Source organism: Myotis daubentonii, chromosome 13 (genome assembly GCF_963259705.1).
Source record: "Myotis daubentonii chromosome 13, mMyoDau2.1, whole genome shotgun sequence".
NCBI lineage: Eukaryota > Metazoa > Chordata > Mammalia > Chiroptera > Vespertilionidae > Myotis > Myotis daubentonii.
Genome location: NC_081852.1, coordinates 23,993,660 through 24,004,028, shown reverse-complemented (window position 1 = coordinate 24,004,028; position 10,369 = coordinate 23,993,660). Strand labels below are relative to the sequence as shown.

Below are 10,369 nucleotides of genomic sequence, written 5' to 3'. Positions count from 1 at the left end.
ATGAGAAATAGCTAATAAAAACAATAAAACTCTTTAATTACAGTGCTAATATGTAACCGCATTTAAATAGTAGTATTTAAAACATCACTGTTCTTTGTTTTTCATGCCTGCCCCAGTTCATCATCATTAGCAGCATTTATTTAGCACATCTAAATCTGCTTCATTTTATTCCATATGGTGTTTATATGTATTGAACATTTATTTATTAGACAATTTAGAATCACAGAAAGACTACAATATTCTTCACTTCCCTGGATACCTCCTCTCCAGATCGCTTAACCTTAGCAATAGTTCTGTTTACCTGAGTTTTATACCAATCTTATGCTGACATCTTTTCTCAGATGAGATGAGAATTAAGATACTTACCAATACCCTCAGTTGCCATTTTCTTGTCATAAAGCACATACCATTAGGGTGGATATACTGCGGTGATATTTGTCACCACTCTACTTATTTGGCTAAAGAAGGCTTGTTTGATACGTGGTTGTCAGATCAAATTATAATTTAAATCCTTTAGCTATGTTTAGCCCCTTGGCAGTGGATGAGTTGAGAATTTAGAATTCAGAAGCAGATGGTTCGGGAGCAGGGTAACAGATAGGAAACATGTTACCTCTATGTCATGGGTTTGAATGTGAACTTGGTTGATCACTATTAATGTTCTATACAAGATGTAAAAGATCTCATTTCAATCTCTAATGAGCAGCACCCCATGTTACAAAAACTAGTTACTCTTGGCACTAATTAGCATTCTTGTTGTCAGCGTCAGGCTGGAAGCCAAGGACTGGCTGAATCAGCCTGGAAACCTGAACTGCTGCTGTGTCTGAGTCATCAGTCTAGATGGCCCATTCAGCTTGTGGCCTTTGCTTAGAGCTTACAGCTCAGCGCAACTGTATGCACCTCACTCTGTGTGACCTCACTAAGCCAGATTTAAAGACGTTCACTTAAAATATATCTTTTTACAATAATAATGGTAATAATGATGGCTAACATTTATTGGCCATTTGCTAGGAGCCAAGTTTTGTTCTAAGAATATTGACTTAATTATCTCAATAATCCTATGATGTAGGTACTATTACTTTCCCCATTTTTAAACAAAACATGTTTTTGTTGATTTTTGGAGAGAGAGGAAGGGAGGAGAAGGGAGAAAGAGATAGACATATCGATTGGCTGCCTCCTATATGCCCGCTACTGGGGATCAAACCTACAACCCGGGCATGTTCCCTGCCCAGAAATGAAATCAGTGTCCTCTTGGTGTATAGGTCGATGCTCATCAACCGAGCCACACCCACACCAGCTGGGCTTCCCCATTTTTTAGAGATGAGAAAACTGAGGCACAGAGATTAAATAACTTGCCTGGGGCCTCTCAGCTAGTAAGTGGTGACTCTGGAATCAACCCTGAATATACTTACTCTCTGCCTAATTATAACATCTGTTTTTCTTTTTTCTTTATCATCTTACTATACCACTAATTATATATATTCTGTGTTTAAACCGAACAGGGCACACATCAATGTCTCAACTTTAAAATTGTTCATCTTCCTGTACCTAGTTTATTTTTTTCTGAAATAGGCCATGTATCTCTCTTAAATTTGATTTAGGAACATCATTATTTTTAACTTAAGGTACTTGAATAGCTTAATATTACAATGGCTTTTATGGCATCTATTTTTTGTTGTTTGAGATAAACATTACTTGAACTTAGAAACATTCTCTTACTTTATCTTTCTACATTAATAAAGAAGGGAGAATCAAATGAAATCCTGCCAACCACTCTATCCCAACACAGTGAATGATCACCAAATAGTCCAGCTGCCTCTTTTTGTTAACATAGTAATTGAATTATTTTCCACCTACTATTCATGCAAAATTAGAAAACAGATAAGTATATTTTTGAAAATCTGGGTCTCTTTTATGAGATTCTCCATGGTAGATAGGGAGGAAGTTAAATAACCTTTAAAATAAAGTTAATAAGCAATGCAATCATTTTAATGGAGAAAATCAATTAACCTGCTTCTCACAATAATTTTCTTACAATTTAGTAAAATATTATTTGCTATAATTACCAGCTAGAAATAGAAAACAATTTGTAATCATTTTTTGTGTTTCTTTTAGTTGCCTTCTATACTCAGTTACTCAAGGCATGTTGTAAGTCTCATATGGCACATATTTATTGCCCCAGTTTTGCAAATAGATAAATTTTAGGGTGTTCCCCAAAATAGCTGTCTTCAAAGTTGATATGTAAACTTAATGTAATTCTATCTAATAAAAGCCTAATATGCAAATTGTCCCCCTGGGTGGTCGTTCAACCTGGAGTTTGACTGCTCACTATGACGTGCACTGACCACAAGGGGGCGGCACAGAAAATGGTGGGCATCGGCAACGTGGTGCTGGCAACGGGCGGCAGTGGAGGCGCTGCTGGCCCTGATGGGCCATGATGAGAGCAGGACTGTAGCAGGATGGTGGAGCAGGTGAGCGGGTGGTACCAGGTCAAGGCGGGTGTGAGCGGGGGCCCGATCACCCTGCAGACTGTGACCAGTGGCGGCAGCGAAGAGCAGGGCCACCACCCAGCTCCCAGGCGCTGAGGGAGCCAGGCAGGGGTTCCAGCCCTGATTGATTGCCCCGCAGGTGGGATGGTGGAGTAGGTGAGGGGGCGGCGCCAGGCCAAGGTGGGGTGCCAGGTAGGGCTGTGAGGCTGGGGGCATGAGCTGGGGCTGTGAGGCTGGCGGTACAAATGGGCCTGATCTCTGCAGGCCACCTGAGGGACCCCATCCATGCACAATTTTGTGCACCAGGCCTCCAGTAGTAACATAAATGCAATCTGGGTTTTACAGCTGATTTACATTTCCATGTAGCAAGGCCATTCTAGTACTTAATTTTCCTATGTATAAAGCAATCATAATAAAGACCAACTTAAAGGGCAAAAACAGTTCTGTTGGGATTTTTTTTTTTAATCCTCACCCAAGGATATGTTTTTATTGATTTGAGAGAGAGAGAGAAACCTTGATCAGTTGCCTCCCATAAGCACCCTGCCTGGCCTGGGATGGAACCCAAAACCTTTGATTATACAGAATGATGCTCCAACCAACTGAGCCACCCAGCCAGGGCAGTTGTTCTGTTTTTGTTTTTTAATTAGAGCATAATAGCCAATATATGATATAAATAACCTTGAAAAGATAAAATGCTAAGTAAACATCTACCTAAAACATAATGACTATATGGCCTCTTATGCTTAATTTCACTGTGTCTAGTAATTTTCAGACAGACATGCATAGAGAGAATTGTTTATTATTTATTGTTGCTTCAGTTCCTTTACGTTGTTTCTTTGACCAGCCAGAGAGAGGAAATCATCCAGATTTCCAAGGACTTAGAAGGACTTGGGAGAGAGTCACTAAATCAACATAATCTCAGTATCACTGGCGCTCTCCTTCTTGTCACTCTACATCTTCTGAGTTTTCTTTTCTTCAAATTAATCCCTAAATACATTACTAACAAGCATGGATGCCTCTGAAAGGTGGTATGGTGTAGTAGAAAAGAGCAAGGGCTTGGAAGCATCATATAAACCTGGATATGAATCATACTCTGAGTGGCCTTATACAAATTGTTTCTCTGATCTTCAGTTTATTCCTCTATAAAAAAAAAAAAAAAAAAGAGGATAGCCCTGGCCAGGTAGCTCAGGCTAGAGCATCATATGCCAAGGTGGTGGATTCTATCTCCATATAGGAATCAGCCAGTGAATGCATACATGAGTGAAACAACAAATCAATTTCTCTCTCTCTCCTCTCTCTCCTCTCTCTCCTCTCTCTCCTCTCTCTCCTCAAAAGAAATTTTTTAAACATAAAACAGTATAATGATATAGTCTATTTTGGACAATCTCAAGGTATACTTCTTGAGACTTTTTCAGATCCCCAAATTTGCAAAAACCACAGTAGCATATAATTTTTTCAGTTTCATCCTCCATAAACTGGGATAATGACCCATACTTCCTGGGTTGTTGTATTAAACTAAATTATATATATTACATATGAACAACAAAGCTTGGTTGGTGTGGACGCTGGGCTGGGTCATTTAGGGTCTCTCGGGTAGCTAAGTAATTCATTTTGGCTTATCTACCTTTCAAGAAGTCCAATTTGGAGTCAGTCACAAATAGTTGAAATCTTGATCTAAATAAGAGAAAATTTATATATGTCTTAAGTATACTCTTTATTTCTAGAAAAACAGGGAGCTTAGTCTGTGACTTGAGCTTGTATCCCCAAAACCGGGCCATGTGAGAGGACAGAACTGCCCCTCAGCTAGCTATGGGCGGTAGAATCTTGAAGCCAAAACTCAAGAGAAGTAGTGTTTGGAGGAAAAAAAAAAGAAAGAAAAGTATGATTTCATGGGACAGACAGAAAGCAAGGACCTGATATAAAATAAAGGTTGTACAAAGGTGATTATAAAAAATAGTAGTAAGCTAGTTCAGGAGGATACCTCTTACAGAGCATCTATGGAAGAACTTTTGGGTAAGGTGGGTGCTGTAAATGGCCCCAAGCCTATTACCAAAGCAAGGGGCCCCCATACCAATTGTCCCAGGAATTGTGGGCATCCACTGAGCCAAAGCACGTATAGTTCCTTAGTCAGTGACTGGTGCACAGTGAACATCCCAATCATTTTTAACACCTTTTCTTATTTGAATTGATTCTTACTAGTATTTCTGTGTTAAACTAATATCAAACCCATTAATTACAATTAAATCAGTTAATGTTGTTGAGAGCTTAGGTCATTTGCTCTTTCCTGGCACACAATAAGTATTCAGTAAATATTTGTTGAATTGAGTAAATAACTTAGAACAACTCAACAATATATTATTTTTTTTATGGCACACCATGGACAAATAATTATTAAGTGCCTATCTTGTGCCATGCCTTGAGTTTCGAACTGTATAGCCTATAGAGAAGTTTTTTAATAACTCTGATTCTCAAGGAGTTGATCTAGTTAAATAGATGAAATATAAAATATATAAATGAAAAATTAGTTTAATTCAGCAATATAAGAAATATTGCAAAAACTAGATCACTAATTACTAATTGCATAGTTATTGGAAGAAACTGAACAAAGGCAAGGAAGAAAAAGAAGGCATGGAAATATTGGTAGAACTTTTTGATTGGAGACAAGAATTTCTGTAGAAAAACAGATTGTTTATATTTTATAGGTTCAGGAAGATCACATTTGTGATTATACCAAGGCTTTTCTTATTCTTGGTTGAAATTTGCACAATATTTCAGGCCAGTGGACTGTATAAATAGGCTTAGCTCCAGCTCAGTTTACACTGTAGTAAATGTTTGTGTTAAGCTTATCTGTGACATTATCTGTTTATTTATTCCTTTTATTGACACTGTCACCTACATTTTCAGTTAAAGCTTATTGTCAAGGTTGGCAGATGAAAGGAGAGGATATCTGAAATATTAACAGGAGACTGGTTAGACTAGGTTTTAACTAATCCATTCTCAGTTTGAAATAGAGAACAATTGCATGATAAGCAAAATGAATAAAAAGGCAAAACAAAAATGGGTTTAAAAAAAAAATTAGGAAGAAACAATAAAAAAAAAGAGGGGGATAAAAGGGGTTTCCAGGTCTTCCTACATTAAGGTATGCTGCCTTTCTTTGGTAGGAAGTTTGCTAAAGCTAGAAAACACCAAGTGAATAAATTCATAGGCAAATAAAAATGTGAACTTGGTTAAGGATATGAAATACAAATTCATTTGAAATTTCCATGGCTTATATTCTCCAACATGTTCCACTTATACTCTTCTCTCCTTGACAAGTTGCTTTCATTCAACATTTACTAATTTCATGAGAGGTTTCATGTAATAAGATGATAACTTCTCAGAAATGTATATCAGCACTTACTATTTCAATTTTTATTCATCTTCATGGTGAAAATAGCCCTACACTTAGTCATATGCTATTTTTCTGTTCTCTTGCTGGTTTCTGTTAAATAAACGCCAAGTCCCTAAAATCAAATTAATAGCTTTAATAACCCTTTGCTCATCAATACATATGAAAACAATGGCAAGTTTCCTCCTTTGGATAATTTTTTAGTTTTTGAACTAACCTGCATCTTTATTCTTTACGAGAAGGCAGTAGGGGACAATGAAAAGAGAATCTGTTTTAAACTAAAAGGCCTAGGTTTGAATTCACCAGCCCACTGTGCAGCTCACTGGTTGAGTAACTTTGAGAAAGCTAAACTTCTTTAAGCCTCAGTGTCCTCCTTGTCATATGCCGCTAACAATACCTTGCAGAGTTGCTATGAATAGTAAATAAGAGATCACTGAGGAGGCTGCTCTGAGCTTAGAGTATACTCGGAGGAAATGTTAATTCCCATTTCCCTTCCTTCACTTTATTCATGTTAGTGTGGTTATTTGGGTCATGCTTAAGAACAGTGAACTTTGTTTTCAGCTTTCTGAAATGTCGGTGCTGCCCAAAAATAGAATCTGAGTGGAATCACCCAGAGGCTGGCATACTGGTATTTAAGATATTTAGTGCTAAGGTTATGAAGAGAGAGTATGCCAACTGTTACTTTTCTACCCCTAACTTGCAAAAATTGTACTGACCCGTGTTGACGTGCTGAGTAATAACACCAAAGCATTTACGTTTACTTTCGAAACAACACAGCTCCTAAACTGTCTCTGCATAATGACTATCATAGAAAGAGACAAAAACTAGGCCTGTCAAAGCATTCCGACTGCCCTCCAATGCCCTACCCTTCAGCATTCATGCCTAATGCATATCAATTCTGGTCCTCAGCTAAAATATTGCAGCTAGAGTGTATCGGAAAGCATTGGTGTTTTCCCTCTCTATTTGCTCTTCTATTTGTTTGTTTAGTCATACAAAAGAATTTCAAGGTTGGTTTTCAGTCAGAAAAATTATAAACTTGTAATTCTCCATAGCATTCCTTTAAAATACTTACTAAAAGAGAGAGTATGTTTACGTTCATTTTTGCCCTTCCTTTTCCCCCCCACAAAAACCTTAAAAATGTGAACATTTAAATATTTGTAGTGGTTTAAGAGCATAGGTTTAGAGTTAGCCTTGGACTTAATCCTGGCTCAGTCGCTTGGTTGTTGTGTGACCTTGGGCAAATTTTTAACTTCTTTCTAAGCCCCAGATTCTCATTTGTAAAATTAGAATTATAACATTACCTACTTCATAGATTGTGGAAGGAATGCATAAAATAAAGCACAATGTCTCTAAAGAGCTTAATATAGTGCCTGGTACATAGCTAAGGAACGTTACCTCAATTCTACCTACATGATATATTCATGTGTGTTAATAAAATCATTTATTAATGTGGTAAAAAGTGTGAATCAATTGTACACCTTCAGGACTACACACTTAATACTAATTGTTCTGGATTTCTTCAGTGACATAATCGTAATCACAGGGTGCTCTTTTAAAAAAATTCTGGGAACAAATTTTCTTTTTGAAAATAATACTTTCTACAAATTGTAAACTTTGATATGTGCTACATATCAAAACCACAAGTAACAGAAACCTTATTGGGTTTTCATAGAAACCACATAGTAAAGTTTTTATCTCATTAATATTATAATAATTGGTTGTTTTCCATAGGTAATTTGATAAATATATTTACCGTATTCTAAGTTTTGTATAAAAAAAAAGGTGTATACACATTTGCAACCTATATGTGGATATTTTGTGCACTCTTTATGCTTTTTTAAAAAAATGTTATTCTTATTACCATTCTCATCTAGTCTAAAGAGAGATCCAGAAAGTCTGTTTCCTTAGTCATTATCCACCCCCACCATCCCTTCAGGCTAAGAACATCGTGCAGACTCGAGTTATTAAAGTTGATCTGAAAGAGCAATCTGTTCTAAATGACTGTCCCTGGATCTGCCGCGGAACCCTGTAAATACCCTTCATTACTCTGTAGGGGCAGTATCACATTTCTCCATGCTACTTTTGTGGCTGACACCAGTTAGGCAGTGAGAGTTAGACTTTGGATGATCCTCGTTGAGTGATGTAGGAATGGTGCTTCTTCTGAGACAGGTAACCCAACATTTATTTTCCAGTATAATGTTTGAAAATAGGTATTCTGTTTATAGTTGTTGTTTTTTTAATCCTCACCCAAGGATATGTTTATGGATCTTTTGGCGGGGGGTGGAGGGCATTGAGAGAGAGAGAGAGAGAGAAGAAGAGAGAGAAACATCAATGTGAGAGGGAAACATCGATTGATTGCCTCTGGTACGCACTCCAGCTGGGACTGAAACCACAGCCTAGGTATGTGCCCTGACTGGGAATCAAACCTGAGATCTTTCGGTGTATGGGACAATACTCCCACAAACTGAGCCACACTGTTTATAGTTTTTAAAAATGTTTTTATTTTTTAAAAGTAAATAGGTTTTGAACTCATGTTTTAAAAATGTTTTTAGTTTTAGTTTTAGACAAGCATTTTCAATACCATTTAGATAAAAAATAATATTTTTAAGGATTTAATTGTATTTTTCAATTACATTGTACCATGGAGTTTGCATAAGACCCTTTATAACCTACCATACATACATCTTTTCGGATAGTAAAAAACTAGTCTCTGGTATGACTGTTTTTATCATTAACAAAAGTTAAAAATATATATATATACATGCTTCTGTTCTTTGAAATAAGACATAGAGGTTTTGTTTTTTATTTATCTGATATTGGAGAGGGGTACCTCAATATAAATCTACAAAGTTTTTTTAATCCTCACCTGAGGATATGTTTTTTATTGATTTTTAACATTTTTAAAAATTGATTTTAGAGGAGAGGAAGGGGAGAGAGAGAAAGAGCAATATTAATGTGAGAAAGAAACATCCATTGGCTGGCTGCCTCCCAATCGAGCTCCAAATAGGATTGAACACAAAACCTAGGTATGTGCCCTGACCTGGAATCAAACCTGCAATCTTTTGGTGTACTGGACGATGCTCCAATCAACTGAGCTATCGGCCAGCTTGTAAACCTACAAACTTTAAACAAAACATATTGAAACTTTGGTGTATGTGAGCAATTTCTTTTAAAGAATTATAACCCATTGCAATATGGAAAGAGAGCAAATACAATTTTTTTTAATGAATCCACTAGCACAGAAATTCTCGCATGCTTTATCCTCTAGGTAGACTTCCTCTGTCAGAGGTCTTCCAGATTCCTTGACATTCTGTGGATCATCCCAATGTGAATGAATGGTTTCTGTAGCTGAGTGACTGTATTAAGAAAACAGCTGAAGGCAAGCACAGGATCATGTTCAAACCATAATAAACGCATGTGTTGGATGGGCTACTTAACTTTATGGGGAAGGCTTAAGACATGTAACCTTTTGCTTGTTTGTCACTTATAAAATTTGTTTTTATCTATGTTAGATTGTTCTTAAGTTTAAAAATTATTCTTTGTGCTAATGAGCTCTGGTAAAACCTGAACTAGTAGTGTCTGGTATAATGTTTATACGGTTAGTACTGAGGATACACAGGATAGTGACTGCATTATCTGGGAGCAGAAACTAATTTTTAAAATATAGAATCTACAGTATGAGTTTGATGTAAGCAAGGTATCCACAGTTTCTGAGTATTATTTGTTAAAAATATTTATATCCATCTTTTTTTCAAAGAGCTCAAAAACTTTGTACACTATCTACATCTGAAATGTTATAACTATGAGAAGAGAAATATTATTCCTATTCAGAAATTCTTTGGCTCTTTCTTCTGTAACTTTTATGCATTTTAAGTCTTTTTAAGTTGTTCCTATTGATTCCTAATCCCACTGCCCAACCAACTCTATTGTATATTTCAGTATGGGTCTCCTCAAAATTCTGTATCTGGGTGAAAGGTAGAGTACCAGGCTTATCATGGCAGAGTTTGCAGGGAAGTAGAAATGTGCCTACGTACGGTTTTTGTAAGCATTTTCCTTTGGAAAATCAACTTGTAGCATATTTATTTGCTACCTGAAATAGAGGTTCCAGGCCAGCCAGCGTGGCTTAGTGATTGAGCATTGACCTATGAACCAGGAGGTCATGGTTCGATTCCGGTCAGAGCACATGCCTGGGTTTCGGGCTCGATCCCCAATAGGGGGCATGCAGGAGGTAGCCAATCAATGATTATCTCTCATCATTGATGTTTCTCTCTCTCCCTCTCCCTTCCTCTCTGAAATCTATAAAAATATATTTTAAAAAGGAAGGGAGGGAGGGAGGGAGGGAGGGAGGGAGGGAGGGAGGGAGGGAGGAAGGAAGGAAGGAAGGAAGGAAGGAAGGAAGGAAGGAAGGAAGGAAGGAAGGATCCACTTTCCAATGTTCCTACCCAAGACCTGGTAGCGTTTATCTTGATTATGCCTTAAGTTCTGAGTGGGATAG

At 37.1% G+C, this 10,369-nt stretch overlaps 1 protein-coding gene across 1 annotated transcript in view; it reads left to right on the top strand.

The window, feature by feature from the left end:
* The first annotated feature begins 7,976 nt into the window (after nt 1-7,976).
* Nucleotides 7,977-10,369, top strand: part of MYPN (myopalladin) — an 87,092-nt gene continuing 84,699 nt past the window's right edge. The window contains exon 1 of the mRNA XM_059662559.1: nt 7,977-8,043. The gene's annotated coding sequence lies outside the window, so the exon portion shown is untranslated. The remainder of the gene's footprint in view (nt 8,044-10,369) is intronic.